General features: G+C 38.0%; 1 protein-coding gene across 9 annotated transcripts in view; it reads left to right on the top strand.

The window, feature by feature from the left end:
* Window positions 1-22430, top strand: part of CDK14 (cyclin dependent kinase 14) — a 343783-nt gene that overhangs the window by 271596 nt on the left and 49757 nt on the right. The window contains exon 15 of one of the 9 annotated variants that reach the window (XM_026795418.2): window positions 12580-13477. The exons of the other annotated variants lie outside the window; for them this stretch is intronic. The gene's annotated coding sequence lies outside the window, so the exon portion shown is untranslated. Of the gene's footprint in view, window positions 1-12579; window positions 13478-22430 lie in introns of those variants that run through there. 9 annotated transcript variants of the gene reach the window in all.

Raw genomic sequence — 22430 nt, forward strand, 5'->3', positions numbered from 1 at the left:
TCTAGTGTGTTGTGTCCTTGTTTCTGAGGCACTGCTAAATACTTAGTATTGGCCCTCCTGTTTCTTTTCCTTCTTTTTGCTATCTACTGTGGCTTCCTTTGGTAGCTGAGGTGGACTTTTTCTCAGTGCCAAGCTCCATCTCTACACAAAGAGAAATACGTTGGGAGAAAAAGTTGACATTCACTGAAAATTGCAAAGAATGTTTCTATTTAATTTTTTTCACCTTTGCTTCATATAATGGGACTCAGATTTTTACTAAAATAATATAAAGGCTGACTTCAATCACTGATATTGCCTGCTTTAAAGAGGCAAAAAATGTTATCTCAGGAAATCAGCAGTGCAGCACAGTGGGAGGGTAGACCCAACCTCCATTTGTGTAAGAAATGTGAGTTCTGATTCTTCTCACACTTACTGCAGGACCGGGAGGAAAAGCTCTACTGAAGTCAGTGAAGTTGCACCAGTTTAAAAATAACATGAGGTGAGAAAAGAATCAAGCCCCAGGGTGTTTCAAAGCTATGTGCTGAATCACTGAATCATAAAAAATAGGGCAGGAAGAGCCTCAAGAGGTCATCCAGTCTATCCTGCCTTCCCCAAGGCAGAATCAGCTCTATCTGTGTCATTCTGACAGATGTTTGACTAACCTGTTTTTAAAAACATCCAATAATAGTGATGCCACCACCTCCTCTGTGTAGCCTGTCCCAGAGCGTTTCTGTCCTTACTGTTAGGCACCAAGAAAGACTTGGCTGTTCCTGCTGTGGTTCAAATCCATAGTTACTTCTATTTGCTGCTGACATGAAGAACAGTTGAGTTTGCAAAAGCCATTGTAAATTTATAAACACTCACAGAATATTCTGAGTTGGAAGGTACCCACAAGGACCATCAACTCTTTCAGCAATATCCTGTAGTGGGACTGAACCCACAAGCTTGGTGTCATTAGCACCATGCTCTAACCAACTAAGTTAAACTTCAGTCCTCTGCAGATTATAAAGTGACCTTGTTTTGTCAGTCTTCATTAAGTATTTTGACTTTTTGATCTCTGTAAGACAGTGGTGGAGGATAGAGGCTTTGTTTGGGGTTTAGGGAAGATAGATTGAAAGAAACATATGAAGAAGCAAATTCCTACCCAGCACTGAGAGTGTCTTTGGACAAGTGAGAGGATGTTCTTCCAGTAGAAGAAATAGTTTAACAATATAGACCTGTAATAAAGCCAACCTTTCCAAGGGTGTTCCTATCAGAAGAAAAATTGGTCTTGGGGCTTTCAGCAAGCAACTTGTTTAGGGTAAAATATTCACTAGAATTATAAAAGCCCTCTAAATCCCTCTGTGATGGCTGCCCTTCAGATCAAGGCCATGGTTTCATATCAGTATTATTAAGTGACAGTGATTTTTCATCAAGAGTGTAGATACCTATGAGGTTCAATTCACATTGTAATGTAGCTGTTCTGAAATAGATTCACATCTAACACATAACACAGATTTGGCTTATTGTAACCATAATTCCTGGGAGTAAGAGTATTTGATGGCAGAAAGTAATGTTTCTCTTCAAATACTATTTGGAAAAAAATACTGTTTCAATAAATGTTTGATTATGTAAAAATAAGGTTTTTAAAATGCAGATATGGTCTTTATTTCTGTTGTCAATTTATTTTTTTTATTCTGTTACCAAATTATCCTGATTTGTCATGAGGCTTTATGTTAGGGATTGTTACACTGCTATCAAAGCTGTAGAAGGTAAAGTAAAACCTATTTTACCCAGTAGCAAACCACTAATGGTCTACAGTGACCACCTTTGCATCAAAAATTTCAGGTATCTTTGGTTCTATCTTCATTATTTGCAGTGTAGTTCAGGAAAATGAGTGGTCCAGTGTATACTACTGAGCTAAAACTTGTTGGAAATGGGTCAGAGCAGCAATTGCATTGTGGAGCAGATTGCCCCTGATTCTCAAGCGGAAATGTACCAGCTTAGCCCTGTGCCTCTATCTAATCCTCCTTCCTACTAATTAAGGCAATGACAATATCATCCAGAAAATTCAGCAGTTTAAACCTCTCTTATGTTTACACTTGCTTAATATACAATGATGTAATTTTTTTTTAAAAGGAATAGTAAATCTTTTGAATGTCATACAGATTGTACTACCAAGATGTGTCTGTACAGGCCATTCAGACCACTTTGTTGTGTCCAATCTAATGTAGGTTTTCTTCATTTTTATTTTAAAAACTACATCAGAGCGTATTTTTTACATCATTATAATGAAAATAATCTTAAAGCTTGGAAGAGATTTTGTAATTCTCTGCTGTTTTGTCTGTTTTGCTCCATGAGCATTTTTCTTCTTGTTGACCTAACTGTAGAAATCTGTAATGAAAAAATATTGATTGAGTCTTAGAGTAGGGGATTGCAATGTCACAATTTCACGCTCAGTTGTTGGCTAACAAGGCTCTGTAGTTTTTATTTAGAGAGGCCCAGTTGCACAAACAAAACTGAGGAATTGTGTCAGCCCCAGCTGCCAAGGTTACAGAGCAAGCGGCTTAGGGGGCTCTGGGGTTCCAGGCGAGCGGGGAATTGTCTCTGCCCAGCATGGAAGGGATAGAGCTAGACAGACACTGTTGTGTGCAAGATACAGACTGACCCCAGCAATTCATAAATCCAAAAAATTACAACATTTTCTGCTTATCAGTAAATGGAGTAGACACTCAGCTGTGTAATTAACCCTTTGAAGGTTTGGCCATGGTGCAGCTCTTTTGAAAGCTCTTTTTGAATGCCTCCCTCATAACATCCTGTGCATATCTTGGGTGCCCAGGTACTTCTGGCTCTCTGTTATTAAATATTTAATATATCCCTTCTAAGGAGGGTTTTTCCTTGTTCTTATATTTCATGTTTACTTGTTTATAACATGTCTTTACATGTGTGACCTAAAACATTCTACTAAATTTTCTGAGCTGGTATAACTGCTTCAGGTAGAGATCATGGAATATATGAAAGGAAAGTAAGCCAGATATCCATGGCTCAATTTCAGGCAAAGCTATGATTTTAACTGGTGGAAAACTGTTTGAAAAAGTCAGCTGTCAAAGTTGCCCAAAAATTCCAAGCTTTTATTTTATCTCCATATAGGCTTTACATGAGGCATCAAGTTACAGGTTACAGATAATCTTAAATACTTAACCTCTTTATCTTTTATTGTTTTATTAGTGCTCTGTTTTAATAACTCCCATAGTGATAGAGCCTTCTGTGACTAATTCTTAAATTGTAAATACAGATTTGGAAGGCCATCAAACTCTGCCTCTGCACACCAACACAAAAAATCATTGCAGCTTCAAAAAACAATAGGAAAACAGCAGACAGCTACTGAAATGATGCCAAGACAAGATGAAATAGGCAGACCCATGTAACACTGTTCACATTTTTGTTTTTCTCTTTTTTTTCTTTTTCTTTTCCTTTTTAATGGAGCTATGTCTGACTTTACTCTCTTTGGGTTTTTAACAGCCTTATCAAAGTATGCCACTTCTGTCTTGTCAGGCAAAGTTATATATGGTGAGTGCATTTTTAACCCTGACCCCAGTTCCTCCCTAAAAAGAATTCCACATATTTCTTCAAAAGACACTTGTAAGATTTCTTGATGCCAAGTCCTTCAGTCTAAACAATAGCTGATTTGTTAACTACAGAACCAGTCAAAATATAGGAAAACATGGATTAGTTCCTTCAATCTGTCATTGCTACATGGAAGGAAATTTGCTGGTACCTGAGCTAAAAAATACCTGTGTCCAAAGGTGTTTTCGAGTGAAAAAGCTCCCCTTGGTGTTTGTTTTGCCCTGACACCCCAGGAGCAGTTACTGTCGTCTGAATCTGCATTCCTTGTCTGTCTCCTGGGTATTGTATTTGTATGTTACTAATCAAGAATAGTAAATAGACATAGTAAATCAAGAATATCCATTAGGTTAGGCTAATATGCATCCACATACATTGTCTTCTTTTGTGGACTTTCTGAGATTTTCTAATCTTGACTAAATTTAGTGGGCAATGTGAGCAGTATTTTCTTTTTGAGACTAAGATTAGTGCCTTTATTTTTAATGCACCTTAGTAGTGTATTTTTTCACACAACAATTAACACTCATTCTACCTTTACCTTCATTTGTTATTATCCACATGCTATTTTCCTATAATTCCACTCTATCTAAAGATGCTGCTTTCTCTTGCCATTTGGGTCCAACTCTGATATTTGGAAATGTACATTTAGAGCTGCACACTTCCCTCACCTCCCCAGGGTATCTGATCTATCATGTGTATTTGCTTGCTTGTATTTCATTATCACCTAGTATTCACATTTGCATTTATAAATCATGCATGACATTCATTTGCAAATCTGCAGATATGGGATATTCTTCTGCAATATCCTATACTATATCCTTCAATATAAAATAAGCTACTCTTTTATTGCATTGCTTAATATCACATATGAGATTTCAAGGGTGTGAGACTTTTTCCTTTTTAGAAGGCTTGCCAAACTGTGTGAATCTTTTAAGACTATTCTTAGGGATTGGGGAAAAATGGCCCTATTTATCACAGTAAATTCTTGGCATATTCTGCTTTTGAAAGTAAAACTACTTTTAAAAGATATACATGCATAGCAGAAGTTCTTATGCCCACAGACATTTCCATTTGTTTCATACTCATGAAAATACCTATTTGGAATAATGACCTAAGTCATTACTGATACTTTTTCAGGTCAAGTTCAAACCTTTATGCAAAATTTTTCAAGCTCAGGAATGTGTTGCTTGCTCTATAGGATAGACAGCCATCTAGTTAGCTGAAGAGAAACACCAGGCAGTATGTTATTTCTGATCCTGTGTTGCAGAGCATATTGTTTTCCTTTTAATTAAATTGTTCCTTGGTGTTCTACCCTTAAGATTGTGTGCTTGCATTTCATTATCACTTGTTATTCAAACTTGCATCTCATTTGAAATTTGCAAACCTAGCAGGTTTTTTCCTATCTTTGTTATAAATTATTACTTCATTTCCCATCTCATCTGTTAAGAGTGCAGCCTATTTTTAATGGTGTTTTCTCATGTGCAATGTTTCTCCAGCTCTGGATTCAGTCAACTTCGACTTCATTTCCCCCCACAAACCTTGCTAGATCTCCATGATTTTATTACTTTTGATTTACTTTCCTTATGTGGCTTCCATCCTGATTTGCTGTTTTCCTCCTGCTGCCATAGAGCACTTCTGTTAAAAACTCCTCCTTCTGGTTCAAAATAAATGAAAAGGAAGGAAGTAATATGAGATTTATGGAGTGAAAAGTACACTGGTTTGTTTAAGAGGGGGCAAAAGTGTAGTTGGTTCCTGTCAGCAAAGAAAGAAGCTTCTAGCACATAGTAATTTTTTATTTTATCCACTATGAAAAGGCTAAGAAATCTGTACAGCTTGTAGCAATCTGTACAGCTTGTAACCAAACTAGGTACAATGTACTCAGCGTCCTATTAAATAATTATTATTATTAGTCTGCTTACAGTATGTTTAAGTAACTGTCAGTCTCTGTCAGTCTGCCACAAAGCTTCACAGTAAATTGCTTTGATATTTGGATAATTTTGTTTGTTCCCCATTTGTCTGGAATGAGAATAAAGTTAGTCCCATCTTTTCCCCTCAATCCTGCCCTTCATTCCCACCATGTGTGTTTATGGGATGCTTAAAATTAACCATGGAGAGGCAGAGGGAACAGCTGAAACCAAGATTCTGGATAGAAGCTGCAGGAATTTCAAAAGGAGTCCCTAAGTGCTGTTTCACTCTTCAAATGATGGTTCTTTATCAAGACTGAAACTGAATCACAGAAAACTATTCTTATTTTTTACACTCTGGCTTTTCCAGTTCTGAAAGCCAGCTGTGAAGAGTACATCTTGAATGCACGCCCATGTGCACATACTTTACATATTCATTCTGAATTTACCATGCTGTTTTTACAGCCCCACTGCAGGCCTCTATGGAAAGACCACCTCAGGAGCTGGATGCAATGGAGAGGGCTGGGACATGGGCTGCATGTGCCCATTTAGCCCTCATCTGGCATTGCTCTTGGTGGCTGGAGCTGCCCTGAAGCCCCTGATGAGCCTGAACCTCTCTTCCTGCTCAAACAGAAATGTGAATGAAAGCAGGTTTCATTCAGCATTGCCATGAATGGCAGTACTGCTGAAGCCAGTGTCATGGGTAGAGCACATCTTCACAGAGAGAGCTTTACCAGCCTGATAAGAAGGGTATGGTGGAGGGTGATCCTGCTGCTGTTGAACTCAGAGAAGGAGTCAAACCTCAGGCAGAGGAGTCCATGCCTAATGTTATCTCTCTGTACACCAAGGATCTGTCCTCCACGGGATCACCTACAGAGCCTTGGAGGCAGATTGGGTGATAGGTGGGAGGTGAGGAGAAATTATGGGTTTGCAGCTATGTGGACCAACCAGCCATTCTTCATTTCCCACAGGGTGGGAAGTAGGAGGAGGCGCTTGTCTTCAGAGCAGTGTGATCCTCAGCTGTTCCAGTTTCTGTGTTTGTCACTCAGAGTGAGAGCAGTCTTGTATAACTCTGGTTATAAAGGCTCAGTCCTCTTTTATTTGGCTTACTATTCAGTTATTAGAAGTTTTCAGGTTAAAAAAATATTTTGGGGAGAGAGTCTTCATTATGTCTTTAAGTGCCACAGAAATTCAACACAAAAGATTTCATAAAATGTTACATATAGGAGGTGATAAAGTCTTAACCTAAAACCAGAGAAAGGCATGTGATAGAAATATTTATTGTAGCAAACACATGCAATTTAAAAATTAAAAAATATATGGATTAAACCTGTTTGTGTAGAACCAGATTGTAAAGATGATAAACATTTACACACATACCTCAGGACTGACAAAAATTGATAAGAAAACACATTTCTTATCAATGTCCTTATCCATTTAAGGAAAATGCCTGCATATGGTATTAAAGTCTGTGAACACTTTGTTAAATATTCAGCAAACATTATATGTTGGCAATAGAAACCACATATTTAAGTTTGTGGTTTGAATTATGGTTACAGTGCAACACTGATCTTGCAGGTCGTTTGGCTATGGAGATTGTCCTCTCAAATGAAAAACAGCACCATTTTCTGACAAATATTATCTGGCACCTTTACATTGCTGTTAACTGAAAACACAAATGCTTGCTCAGGTGTCAAGTTCACTGAAAGATGTAGGCTAACATTATGGATGGTATCACAAGAGGAAATATATAGGAATTTAGGAGTCAGTTTTTCAAGAATTTTTTCCCATCGTGAAGCATCTGGAATTAAACAGGGGGATCTTCCTTCATCATTTAATCTCTGCTACAGTAACTGTGAGGAGCATGGGCATGATGAGAATTTAACATGATCTGTCATCTAGAGCTATCTTTAACTCAGACTCTTCCATATATAGGAACATTTGCCTCAAGCACTCTCATCCTAGCGTCCTCATAAGTGAGAGTATTTCTTGGTGTGGGAGGAGAGGAGGTATAATGGGGGGAAATATGTATAAAAAGCTGCTTTCTCAGCTTTGCCATATAAGTAGAAGAACTGACTTAAACTTTGAACATTGCTTCCAAGTCTTGACTCTGTCTTCAGCTTTCAATATTTCACATTCCTGAGCATGGCTAAGCATGCAGACACCTCTGCATGTGATGCACTTCTAGCACCCCTGGCTGGGGTGGTGCAGTTTGGGTCACCCACCTACACTGGAAACCATCAGCCTGCTAGATAAACAATGAAAGCACTTTACAGCATCTGTGATAGTCAAAGGTAATAACCAGGCACCTGAGATTTGTAACACACTACTGAAAAAGGTTTAATTACTATTGACAGATATTTTTCTTTCTGATCATGGATTTAGAGGCTGTCACAGATGACCAGAACAGTTTTCCTTGTTTGTATACTGCTGTAAGATTTTTATCCACTGTGGTAAATGCACATTCTTTTAATAAAGTATTGTGTTTTAATGCTAAAAAATGCAATTTGTAGGACATGAATTGATGTTAAATCAAATCCTAGAATTAGATATTGATTAGTTGTTATTGTCAAGGTGTTCATGAACTCCAGCTCCAAAAGTATCAAAATTAAGGATTCATAGGAAAATGCATACAATTAAACATGAAATTTAATGTAAAAGTGTGTGTAGATAACTACACTACAACTTTAAAATAATGTTCTAGGATTAAGAACTACATTTCTCAAAAAATAGCTGAGTGAGCTCACAGGACAGGTAGATTATTCTGTGTACTCCCAGGATATCAGGGTTAGGTGTCTCCCAAACTGGACTTTTCAAGGTTCCTACAAACATGAAAACATCCATCTCAAGGCAGACTAAAAGTCCATCAAGATGAATGTTTTGTCCCCGACAGTTGCCATTGGCAAGTGGCAGGGAAAGGAGCAGAGGAGAGCACAAACACATAATACTGTGTTTTCATCTGCCTCACAAGAAATCTTTGGTGTAGAAACTACCAAGGATTGAATCTGGAGATTTTTAGATCACATAACCATTCTCACATCATCTACCAAACCAATCTGTTTCTATTTTTTGTCTTCCTCTGACCCACTTAACACTCTGGGCTAAGCTTTTCCCCAGTATTTCAAATTCTGTAGGAAAAAACCCACGTTTTTGAGAATAAAGCCATTTGTGGATAATTTAAAAAATGTTCAGGATAGTAGCATTAACCTACAGTACCAAGTTTCACACTTATGGTAGGTATAGGGCATGTCCCTGAAAACACCTGAGTTTTCATTTGAAACATTGGCATGATTTCACATCTTTTCTGTCTGATCTGAATAATTACTGTTTTCTGATGCTTTTTTGTCTATGTTAAACAAGAGAAAAGAAGTTCCTCTGTGCACCTTTTTTCCTATGCTAAAAGAAAACAAGCAAAATTTGTAAAACATGCCAAACCCTTTCTCAGTGTCGTCCTGCCTGGTGATCCATGACTTGGGGAGTGAAAAAGAAAACAAAGGCAAAATGTACTTTAAACTGCCACTGCTAAATGTACAATGAAGAGAATATTTTTATTTAAAAGAGAGCAGCTGAGCAGCAGTTATTTAATCCATGCTGCTTGAGGGATGGTGGGGGAACGGGTATTTTTGTGAACTCCTGTGCAGCTTCATGGCCATGGCTCCAGCAGAAACCAGAACTATAATAACAACATTGCAATAGACCAGAGTTATGTTGCAAGCATTTTCAGAGTTATACTTCACAGTCACATCCAGTTTGATTGCTTCCAGACCTAAGACATTAAGCTTGTTCAAAAAAAATAATTAAAAAAGACAATCCCTCAAAAAATCCTTTATCTAGCTGAAAAGAACTTTCATGTTTAATAGCATGATGAATTTGCATTCTATAGACTTAATTAAACAGTCCCTTTTTTTGGAAGTATTATTCCTGTTGCTGTCATCAGCATTTGTTTTGTAACAATGCAAAAGGGACAGTGAACTGTGCTAAGAAATCCTCTTCTCCTGGAACTAAGTTCCTTTGTGTGAAACTTGTGTGCAGAAATGTGTGCACATACCTAGAGGATGTACTTAGCCTTCACATAATCTATCGCATTTATAAATTTAGTCTCCCTAAAGTGTATGGGTGAAAATAGAAATGTGCTTTTGTTTGTATACTCAGGGAAAAAAGCTAATTATATGTGTAAGTGAAGTGTAAATATTAAATATTTGGTCACATGGCATTGCACTGCTTTCTTTGCATAGCCTACCTTTTTGGTTGCCTTGCCATTTGCAAATTACAGAACCATCCCTGTTTCTGATGGTAACACCTCTAGCCCTGAGCTTACCACTGTACTGACCAAGCAACATCAACTCTAATGCAGAAGAAAATTAAATAACTCTCAAATAATCTAAAGTCACAAATGTTGAGAGTGATTTGTTGGGTTTTTTAAAGGATGGCAACTTGAGTCCACCCATATTAATACTTCCTACCCATATAGCTGAAAGCAAACGATGAGCCCATTTCAAAGTGTAGAAATTCCACTTACTAATTGCTTGTTCTTGACAACGTGGAGTGTTTGACCTCGACTCTGAGGTATTTCTGCATAGACAGAATTGCCATGTTTGGTCGCAGACTGAATTATTTAGAAGCCATGTCTGAATCTGTCAGCCTGCAGAGCAGCTCTGTCGCTGCAAGACTTTCTTTTCCTTCCTAACTCTCCCAGACATGCAGCAGGATTTCTTACCAAATCAGAAGAGCAGGTAGGGAAACCCGTGGGAAGCAGAAGATGAGAATGCAAAGGGTAACAAAAAAAGAAGGGAAACATGAAGACTCTGGTTCTTTGTTTTTGTTTAGGAATGTTCAATAATGTTTCAAAAAGACTTGTACATATGTGCAAATATGATCAACACTTTTAGAAAGAATATAGAATCAAAGGTTTAGCTTTTTCTTTGTGTAATCAATACATGTAGAATTTTTCCAAATCCACAGCTATTCATTTGTTAAAAACACATAAGAAGCACAAAGAACTTTTCCAATGTATTACGAAGATTAAGATTGCTGTGAAAATATTCTGCTACCTGCCTAAATTATTGTACATACTGTAAAGGGAAGGAAAGACTGTTTTGCAGATGGAAATTATTTTGTTAATGTCTGTACCTCTGTTTTGAAAGCCTGAATATGCTTCTTCTAAAGATCTCAGTAGGCCTGGCCTATATGTGCATAAGTATATAATTTAGTTTTATTTATTCTGAAATTAAACAAGTGCATAAATTCCCAGCTCAGGTGGAGATTCCTAATCAGCAATTCTCTCTGTAATTTTAGAAAAGAAATTATGGGAGCTTTGTGTAAGAAAACAATGTGCCAAGTAATGAAATCATTATGAGCTAATTGCAAGTTAACTACTCTAAGCTAGCTCCTGGTTGCACTACTCCTCCAATATGGGTCAGTAATTATATATGAAATCCTGCTACCAGCATAACCTAATAATTATAACCAGGATGTTTTTAACATAGAATTATTGAAGAGTTCTCAATTTTCCAGTTCTGTAGCCTAAAATGGGAGCTTTGTACAGGGCAGTGCTCTGAATCATCCCTCTGGTCACTTGAAAAGTGGAGCTTGTAGTGGTGCGTGTTGTTAATTACAGCATTTTGGATGTAATTATCATGCTTACAAGATGACTCTTGAGGCCCACTGGTCTGCATGTATTGATTTTCTAGCTGGTTGACCTATCAAGTGGAAAAGTGATTATGCCCCACAGAAAATAAGGGAAAGAGTCATCTGTCATGTGCCCAGTTATGTTGCAGAAGAAGCTGTGGAAGTTGGGAATTCAGATACGCAGACTTAGGGCTGTCTGTGTGTCACTTCTTCTCAGCTCCTGCTGTGCTCTACAAGCTGTAGGAAACTGATCTCTAACCTGTGAATAATGCGACAAGAAGGAACTGATGGGAGGAAAATATGTACTGTACCATGGTTTTGCAGTAGAGTACGTGGCAAATAGGATTTCAAAGTTAAATGGGTGACAGAATTTCTCATAATTCTAGTGAAAAATTCTTTTTCAGATATGTTTTTCTTATGACTCTTTGCCCCTTCCATTTTGTCAGGAACTTTTATGTCCTTTGAAAGATCAGTCCTTAAGATTAAATTTTTTTTACAAAGATAAAGCTGTGGTCCTATTCTTACAAGAAAATAAGATAACATTTGGAGATTAATTTTTTTTCTCAAAGACTGTAGCTCAGAAGAGCAATCACAAGGCTGAAAGCCATGGGAAACTTTCCACTTTTTCATATGTCTGCCACCAACTGCCCTTAATCTTTTTCATCTATTCAGACATGCACAAAGATAATTCACTTAAGACTGAGAAGCCATTTGTAAAGCAGGTGAAGCATTATTTGATGGGTAGACTAAGACAGGCAGTCCTGGTGTGATCCTCTCCGATCGTAAGTACATCACTCAAGGCAGCAGGTGCCCTGGAGTTCCCACTTGTGGGAGGGAGGAGATTGGTGCTTGGGCAGCAATATTGATGTAGAAAACTGCAGAGACAGCAGGGCCAGAGCTGGGGACCAGACCCGGGTCAGCAGCAGTGAAGCTGAGGAGAGACCTTGGCACTGCCAGGGGTATTCATCCGCATTTATTCTTCAGTCTTGGCAACTCTTGCCTGCCCAGTGTTAGGGGAAGCCTTTCCCAGGAAAGCAGGAAGAAATTGTCCTGCATCAAAGATTTTCTGTTTAAAATAAAACAAAACTGGAGAAATCCAAAGAGACAAAGCCCATTCACGCTGAGCTCTGGTGGCTCAGAAACCTCTCAGTGGCTCAGGTGTATTTGGGCCAGTGGTTAAGAAGAGAGGGCTTCAGTGTGGGAAGAGCTGAAGTGGAGGAGGATGCCTTCAAGTGGATGTGTGTGTCCAGGAAGATTGGGTAATGACTGGGTTAGGGCAGGATGGTAATTGGCTGTGAAAAATAACTGCAAATGCATGTGTAAGTGAATGCCAGGCATGAAGGGTTTTGTGAGGAAGAGATTAAAGGGCTTACTGTGCAAGTGGGTGTTGGTATTTATGGTAAGGAGAAAGGGAGGTTTGTAATTTACTTGTGCTTAAGGTGGTAACTTTTTTTTTTTTTGACAGTTTTGCAATCCTTGCCGGGGTCAGCAATTTTTGAAGTGATCCCCATGAACAGAAAGACTTCAGAACTTTTCAGAGGAAACTTGAAGGTCACAGAGTCCTGCTGGTTCAGATATTTGGGATGCTTTAATCTGAATCACACCATTCGGTTTCTTTCAGCAGCTCATACTTCATAACAGTACAGTTTGCAAACAGGACGCTTTCTCCTTTTTTATTCTTTGCACCTACATTTCTTATTTTCTACTGCTGAAAGTGATTACCAGTAATTGCTAAATTGTGGAAACAATTTTGAAACAGTGTAAAATTGTTACAATGTCATTGGCCATTTGAGTTTGTAGACAGATGTAGTTTGATAAACCCTTGTTGCCTCCATACCTCTGCTAGCTTTCAGCTTGCACAAGATTGCTAGAAATAGGTGACATCGTTTAGTGTCTTGGTCATCTCATTTTGTTGCATATTTCAGCCAGAATAAATTCTCTATTGCCCTACTCATTTCCTTGTTTCCTAACACAAGATGTCAGGGCAGTAACTTGCTGTGGTTGTTGTTGCTGTTGTTATTGGGAAGTGTAGTTTTCTCCATCTGGTCGAAGCACCCTAACAATGAGAATTACAAATCTCTGGATTCTGTGGATTCTATGCCACATGATATATATGACATTCAATATCCTGTAACTGTCCTCTGAAACAGGCAGATTTGGGAGAGATTTGTGTCTACCCACAAATCAGAATTATGTGTTTGCTACCTATCTATCCCTATTTTAGCGTTATCTTAAATACAGCAACCGATTTCACCAAAGTGAAATTTCATGAGGAGATATGGAAAAGCATTTCATAGGAAACTATTGACATATGTATATAAGGACAGACATTTATGTATAGTAGTGTGTAGGATTCAGGAAATGTGAACATCTGGTTTCTCTTAATAGTCTTTTCTACTATTTAATTAATAAGAATTATTTTGATCTCATTCATGTCTGACCTGAAGAATTAATGAAATCTAGTTCTCTCTCAAGTCAACACATCTCCACTGTGTATACATATTCGACGGGTCTTTGTGAACTTAGTAAATCCATCTATTTAAAAGGACAGTGTGAAATTCTGTATTAAACCGTGGTCTGCTACACACATGTCCATTCTCCTTTTATTTTCTTTGAACACAGAACACAGTAAAATGTATTGTACAGTGTACCAGTTTGATATCACTTTGACAGACATGATGTGACCTTACAGACACACTCCAATGTACTCTAATCCGTGGTCTCCCAGCTCCCACTCTGCAGGATTTTTGCCATGTTGATGGAACCCTGTGCTTTCACAGAGCAGCTGCAGTGACCCCTCACCCTGCTCACTGCTGCTGACAGCTGCCTACCATGTGTAGAGGAAACCTCACAGACTAAAATCTCCCTCATAAAGCAAAGATCTTTAGATAAGCATGCAGGCCTGATCATGCTACTACTTTAAAAATAAATAGTTTAAACCCAGAACTTTTGGTGTGGTGCTAAAAGAGTGGTAGCTAAATATTCAAGGCATTCTGCCTGGTAAAAATAATGGACATGTGACACAGTGTCTTCTTTTAAAAACAGAAAGAAGAAAACTTCACTATAAACAATGAAAGGTATCCTAAGTGTAAATAATCTGCATAAGAAATGAGTTAATCTGTCTGTTAGGACAGGTTTGACTTGCTAAACAAGGCTCATCAAGTTCTTCTGGTTTATGTTTAAGAACAGGGTCATAATTATCTGAAGTCAGAAAAACATCCATCCAATAATTCATGTATCAAATGAGGAAAGTTTATTTAATCTGAATTGTAACTTTTACCCACACAGGGTATTTACTTCTATCAGGATTTTTATTTTAAAAAAAACAAAACAGAATGAAAGCAAGAGTTTAAAATAAAAGTGAAGAACAAATTTGGGTGTGATGTTTAATCTTTTTTTAATATTAAAACTTGAAATAATTATTAGGTGAAAACAGATTGACATTGTACTCTTAAGGCATTTCTTCACATACAGTACCAAGAATTATATCACTGCTAATGTTTTCCTGCTGGGCTGCCGTCATCTTTTGTCTTGCTGTCGTGGTGTTACATTGATGTACCTTCCCCATTTGGGTAGAGGTCATTATCCTCGTGCCCACTGCATTGCCTCTGCTGTGCAGGTTAACTGCTTGAGGTCTTTTATCTAGACAAATGTTTTACCAGAGCTTTTGCTCCATGATGACACAAACTGTTCCTCAGAGGTCAAATCTAGATGAATTAGCAATGCTGTGATAGCATGTTCCCTGGATATTCACACACTCATTCAGAGACCCAGGGGAGTTTAAGGTACCAGCTTTGTGAAATGAATAAAAATAATTACTAAAATGTCCTTTATTTTCAAGACCTTCTTCTCCCGGGAAAGTACTTGTATGTTGTCTTCATTTAGTATTTGTGTCACTGTAGAACTGGCTTGTCAAAAGAATGCCATTTTACAATCAAGTTTGACAAATGTATGGTAATCATAACAGCCAATTTTTACCAATAAATTGTGTGCATAATAAGCACAAATCACAGTTCAAACATTTTTTATATGCTAACTAATTCTATCAATATCTTCTTTTTAAAAAGTAGCTTTAAGACTATTAGCCATTCCCTGGGCATTTCTGGTAGTTTCTTTCTGTGCATGAATGATAATCAAGAGGCAAAATAACAAGTGAGAAAATGCCCTAAAGCTTGCTCAGCAAGGCTCAGATTTTACAACATCTAGTTTTTGCTATCAATTATAGGTTAAAAGGTCTAACAAGTACTTTTCACCATGCTCAGAATTTCAGCTTTCAGCATTCAGATTTTGTCAGCCTTGTCCCAAACAGGAAAAGACGTGTACAAGAGCTAATCCTCTGGATCTCTTCATAGGAATTCGAATGCATTCCTTGAATTGTGAAATAGTATTTGATAAGACCTTGCTGAACAAAAGTGATGAGCACTGTAATTTTTCATACATATAAAAGTTTTATTTATTCTGATGTTCATACAAAACTCAATTCAGGAACATAGCTGAAAAAATATTTAGCTTTAGGGATGTGATTAAGACCTACTGAAGCAAATGAAGAAAGGAAGTTTCTGGAGTGCTAATGTGGGGACTAGGAATCCTTCTCTCAATCTGGACTAAATTTCCTTTAAAGTTTTAAAGTTTAGAATGACAGAAGCAGGACCAAGGTCACTTGCCTTCCCAGAGATCTAAAAGGTATCAATGTGTAGTAGGATTTCAGTATTTATTGCTTTAGCTGCAAATATTTAATTTATGTTGAAAATACCAATACACAAATTTAACTCAGTAATTCCCATCTCTTCCTGTCTCCCACTGGGAAAACCACATTGGCTTCAAACAAGCTCTGTGTGGGTACTGGCCTCTTTGCATGGAGCCCCTGAAAGGGTCAGGACTACAGTAGTTAAAAAAAAAAAAGGTTCATTTTATCCATGTGTGTGCATAAAAGCAGAAATGTACATATATATATATCTCAAGGTATGTCTTGTTGCCTTAGAACTTGAAACAAAGTGTACCTCTGAGCTTTGGAGCCAAGAGTTACTGGTCATGGGTGATAGCTGCAGTCATGTTAGGAATACATCTGCTGCACAGAGAGCCTCAGGGAGCACTGCTGTTTGAATGAGCAATATATTCATTTTTTGTTCCTTAGGGTGGTTAGGATTTGGGGCTGGGTTTTTTTAAGTAGATCTTATTTAGTAGTACATACATAAAAAGTCTTAAGTGTTGTTTGTATGAAAGCATTGGGAGCCAGAGAAAAATAAAATTGTTCTTCAGTCTCAATTATGATTTAAGTCTGGCAAAGACTTAGGTTTTGGGACCGGTTTCACTCTGGAGTGGAGGAAGATTCTCAGCTGAATAGGAACTGATTCAATTAGTGCTTAAATTAATGAGTGATGTCTTTTCTCTGTCTGCTGTCCCTACTGGGGATTAGGCACAATCTGCCAGGAAGGATACAGGGCTCATCTGAAGTATTGAGGCAATGAGGATGCAGCAAGGGTATAGAGAAGTGGCATTTTTATTTTTCAGTTAGGGCAATTGGTTGCATTAGCTTAATCATGTCCACATAGCTTGGTTCTCTATGAAATTTTCTGCTATGGTGCTACAAAAAGATCAAAGACTGACACTAGAATTTGATTTTTGTTTGTTGTATGAGTTCATTCAGAGTATGCCAGAGGCTGCTGCAGCCAGTGAACCTAAATAAATGCCTGTTGGATATCTATTTAGCAGCAGGGTCCAGTTTTTTCAACACTGTCTCCATGTAACCTTTTAATCTAGTTCTTGTCTTTGACTTTTCATATTTTATATATTTAACCCCTTGATGCAGATATTTTGCATTAAGTGCTTTAGAAATCCTGATTTACTGCCTCAAGGGATTAACCAGAATTCCAGTATTCTTGCTTTATCTACATTCATTTACACAGACCATTTATTTCTAATAAATACATTGGCCAGATCATATTTCTCTGCAAACTCTAAGCCCTGAAAATAAATTTGTGCAGTGACATAATGAAAATAATAAAAACTGTCTTGCATATTGCTCTTATTCTTGCTTTAAATATCACCTTCCAAAGGCACAGTGGGTTTATATTCTCCAAGTAAACACCACGTTTGAGGTTCACGCTGCAAAGCTTTAATTTTTAGTTGACTTCTAAGGGAATTTAATCAAACTACAGGATATATGATTCAAAGCAAAAAATGTAATTAAGAAAAATCTTTTTCTGTAGGCAAAGAGCAGCTTGTTTTCATTAATTTTATGAAGAATGTTGTTTTTCTTGGCTGAAAACTCAAACTCATGGGACAAAGGAAGATTTATGGGGTGATCCACAAAATCACACAGGTTTTGTGTTGCAATGCTGTTTATGCAGTGACCACTAGAGTCCCTATAGTTGAAAGTTTATCAGTATTTCTTTTTATAAATCTCTATTTTCAGAAAGGGCTTTTATTCAGAGATTAGCTTTGAGCTAAATACATGCACACAAAGGCTCAGTGTATATGTACTGTGGTAAGCATGTATATTTTAATGTAAACAATTTATAATATTTTAAGGTCTTATATTACAAGGAAAAATTGAACTGAAGTAAGAACAGCTATTTAGATCTTCTATTCATGTACTGCTTGTGCTTCTTTGTCATTATGCTTTATTTAAACAAATGGCAAACTCTCCAGCAGATGCTGAAAGCCGCTAGTACGGGAGATCAGAGACATGATGTCTCTTGCTTGGACTTAGGGACTCATGATGTCCCTACTCCTTCAAGGTGTCAATGTCCCTTGTGAGGTGCCTGGGCTGAAGATCTGTGCGTCATATAAAGTTTTCATCTTTGTGATCATTAGAGTGGAGGTGCAGAACCAGACACACAGCCGGGTTATTGGGTGGCACTTTGACTTATTTCTCCCTTCTGAGTTTTGACCCCTTCCATTTGAAGTTCAAATTCAGCTTTAACTTTGACATACGTATTTTTAAAACAAATAATGAGTTTATTTAGTTAACTGTATCAAATGAAATACCTTTTGTATCTTTAAAAATGTCACTTTACGAAGATCAGTAGTTCACGAACAGTAATGAAACAACAATCTTAACAGAATGCTCTTTCATTCCCCATAATGTCAGCAAGAGTGTCTGCTTGTTTAATGTTGTAGTAAACAGAAAAGTTCATGGTTCAGTGCTTAAGACTCTGAGCTGTCTCCCCAACTGTTCCTGGCTGCCAGTACTTTACTTACTCAACAGGAAACTAATTTAATTAGTACAAAGAACAGGCCAGTACAGATGCCTGTATTTCAGTTTTTAGAAGGCATATGCTAAACTCCCTACATTAGATGGAAAAACAGAGATTGTAACATTTACACAATGAAATATCTGTTAACCTGTATTATCAAAGGTTGCTGTATCAAATTATGTTACTGTGGTCTTGTAACATCAAACCAGATGAAATATTTCAGTTGAAAGGCAAAGAAACTGATAGTAAATTTGAGACAAGGTTATGTTTCTTATTAGGAATCTCTCCATCCTGTATGTGACTAACTGGGAAGATGTACCATTAGTTCTTAGCAACACTGTCTGCTTCTAAAGTCTGCTTCATAAAATTTATTAAAGTGGTAAATTCAAACAGTACTTAGGAAATACCGAAATTAAGGTTTCAAATTTAATTTCGTCCACCTGTGGTTTATGCACTCATCTACAGTTTTCATTTGTCAGGATCATATGCTCTTATTTCTTTGGGCCCTCAAACTTTTCAGTATGATAATGGATTGTGAACACAGAGGGATAGTTAATGTTTCCTTTCATCTTCATCATTCAGTGTTTCATCCTGTGCATTATGGCTATAGCATCCATAATCTGAACCAGATATGGAATCATTCGTTTCCATGGTGGCTTTTCTCTCTCTTAGTTCTTTGCCAGCCTCATGAAGCCACTTTCACAGTACCCCCATGAGCTGACACGGTATGAAGGTGTCCATTTTATGCACTAGGAGCTGAAGTACAAGTATTAAAATGGCAATTGTTAAAAATGAATCAATTATTCTTGCCTGATTTTTCAGAGCTCCTTGCATCCTTTAGTGCTCAATATGTTCAGATTGGATTTCATTCTGCATTGACCTCAGTTGGAGCAGTGAATGCTCAGCATATCTGCAGCCCCAGCTAGGATCCATCTTGGATTACAAAGAAAAGCAGAGCTGCCAAGTGAATTTCTGTATACAAAAAAAAAAAAAAATCTCTAGTATTGTAGGAGCTCTGATAATAGTTTTCTAGCACCATGTAAGGACTATGGCAGAAGCAGGACTCAAATGCAACTTTCCAAGCATTCAGCGACTAAAACTTATTTTTTCTTGCATTGTTGTCCATTCAACTTACCTTCCTTCTTCCACAATAAAGGAATCGAGGATCTTATTTTCAATAAACCTCTTTGTCTTACAAAAGCAGCATATAGTTTGAGCAGCAAATGTGACAAAGGTTTCTCTGGAGACAAGAAAATGACCATGTGTTAAAGACTGCTACAGGTGTAGAAGGGATTAGATATCGTGCATAAGCATTTTAACTTCTTTCAAGAGTTTTAAGTTCCCGAATTTTCAGAAACTGATACCGTGGAAGAGGTTTCAGTGTAAGGAATCATACTGATACCTTCTCATTGATACCTTCTTTCACCCTCAGTGAGATGTGTTGCCAGTGGGATTCCTACCTTTCAACCCTCAGTGTGAGGTCAGTAGGCAGCAGTAGGAGGTGATTATGCTCTGTGTCAGGCTGACACGAGAGAAAACACAGTGCATTGTGCAAACAAGCTTACCTGCTGTTTGTTGGGCAGGAGATAATGTTGTGTGACCCAGGAACAATAGGTCCTCCTGCTGCTGCCGAAGAGACAAGCAGCATCCTGGCTGTGTGCTCTCTGCTGCCTGCCCACTGCCTCTCCATGCCTCCCTCTGCCCTTCTTCCTGACAGTCACACCCCTATCCCCCACCCTGGTGCTTCAGCCTGTTTCTTCTCTCCTTATCAATAAGGAGTCAGCCATGGAATTATGCTCAATAATGCCTGTTCGGATTACTCTGTGTTTAACTTGAAAGGCATTTTTAAGATTGCTCTGGTGCTTAGCAACCCCATATTATGCCACTGCCCAAAAAAAACCACCAAAATGATATTTGCAAGGATGGGAAGAAGAGTCCATCCCTAACTTTATCAAAGTTAAATGTTATGGAAGTTGGTTCTTTGTCTTTGAACATGTTATTCTTCTGATTGTTTTGTTTGCCTGCCTGTCCTGGTCAAAGATTAAATGACTGAGAACATGGCAAATCCTGGGTTTCTCGTTTAACCACTATTAATCACTTGACATTGCATTCAGAGTCAGTTTGCACAAGATATGTGAAAAGCAAAGAGCCTCACTCGCATGGTGACTTAACAGCCAGCAACATTTTCCCCTCCCATCTGCTGTTCATTATTATTTAAAAACAAGTCAGGAGACAGAATTGGATTAGCAGAGTGGGTGGCACCAGTGGAAAACAAGGTCTGTGTTGGCAGTCACCCTGCCAAGTTCATGTGAAATTGCCCATTTTAGTTGGCAGCTTCAGCTCAGCTTGGTGTGATGACATATGGGCCTAGAGGGTAAGAATCTATTTCCATATTATAGCAGCTTCTGCTGAGAAACCTCAGAGTTTGTAGCTGTGTGCCTGCCTGGCTTTGGCTGCAGGCTCCCCTCCTGGACTGCTCGGCCACATGGGGCTCCTGGCCATGGTCTCAGCATTTCTCCAGGGTCCCCTCAGCAGCTCTCCCTGTGTGCTGATACTCAAGCTGCCCCCAGCTACTCCATTGGTCCCAAGCCATAAGCATGTTGAATGTCAAGAAGCAAAATAGGGAAGCTCATAAACCTCTCAATTGTGGCACCCACAGAATCAAAGGAGAGGAATCAAGCCCTTGCTTTGACTTTTAAGGGTCAGTAGTTTCTCAAAACAGCAGGGATATGTATTTTATGTTTGAAAAATAAATAACAGTGTGTGTAATTTACACATTGACTCAAAACTCAATCACCTCATAAACAGGCATTTACAAATGAAAAATTAATTTATTTAAATTAATAAAAATTCCCTGTTTCAAGTATTAGTGATCTAGAATTCCCCAGGATATGATTTCAGTGTCCAGTGTTGTCCATTGTAATTCTGCATAAAGGAAGTTTTGGTGCCTTGCATTGAAATCCATGTGACAGGGATACCACCAACTAAGTCAATTCTGTAAAATAAGCTGAAAGATATTTCAGGAACCAGACTGCCCCTAAGTCCCTCAGCTGTGATTAGTGAGTTAACAATAACATTTCTTATTTCAGAAATCTTTTTCATCCTCTACTTACTATAGAAGGAAAATAATTAAAATAAACTCTATGCAAAGCCCTTTCAAAGCACAAAGAAAGTATCTTTCTAGTTTACAGTACCCTTATTGTCAGTTATTACTTGACAGGATAAAAATGTTTGAGAAGGGAGAGTTACAGGCTGTTGACATGCCTTTAAACTATTTATTATAATTCCCAGAATTTCCTATGCATTTTTTGATTTTTTTTTCCTTTGGACACTCTCTACTGCTACATATTACTTTAGATAGCTTTGTTTTGGGGATAGTGAAGAAATCTTGCAGAGAAATCTTTCTGTTGGGAGTATATGATCCTCTTCTGTGCAATGTGAGAAACAGAAAACCTTATTCCTGTTAAACCTTGCTATCACAGCCTGTGCATGGTAACACCCCTGGTCTGAAATAGTTTGACAAAGGTGGACAAAACATGATGCATGATGCCATTACTAACCCCCAACCACTAAAATGAGGAGATGAGTTGCACCTTAGAAGATGAGAGTTGGTGCACAGGTCTGCAGTGGGAGCTTTTTATACATTCTATGATTGTTGTTGCCATCTTCCTGTTCTTTATTCAGCAAGGATGGGCTGAGAGAAATGTCAGGAAAGGGGCGAATATGTCCCAGTCAATGATCAAAAACTAGCACCCTTGAAAAGGTGTGTATTTATCACCCAATGGCTGCAAAATTTGAACACAATGTACCAGTGAGGTGGTTAGGTGGTATTGCTATTAATGTATCAAGCTAAAGACATGTGTTTTGGAAGGATTTATTTCTGTGATGAACTCAGTTTTAGAAGTCCTACCGTGGGTGAGAGATGTGATCAATCCAGTAGCAGTGCCTTTGTTACTGCCTATGCAGAGACCTGAGCACATCACTTAGGCACAAAGAGGCAGCTCAGTTCATTGTTCATTCTTTATGCATGAGCTAGTTACTCATTTCTCCATACATAACTGCTATCATTCTTCATACCTAAACTGTATTTTGTTTCTGGATGAACTTAAAAGTCTTT

The sequence above is a fragment of the Zonotrichia albicollis genome, chromosome 1, assembly GCF_047830755.1.
Source record: "Zonotrichia albicollis isolate bZonAlb1 chromosome 1, bZonAlb1.hap1, whole genome shotgun sequence".
Classification (NCBI taxonomy): Eukaryota; Metazoa; Chordata; class Aves; order Passeriformes; family Passerellidae; genus Zonotrichia; species Zonotrichia albicollis.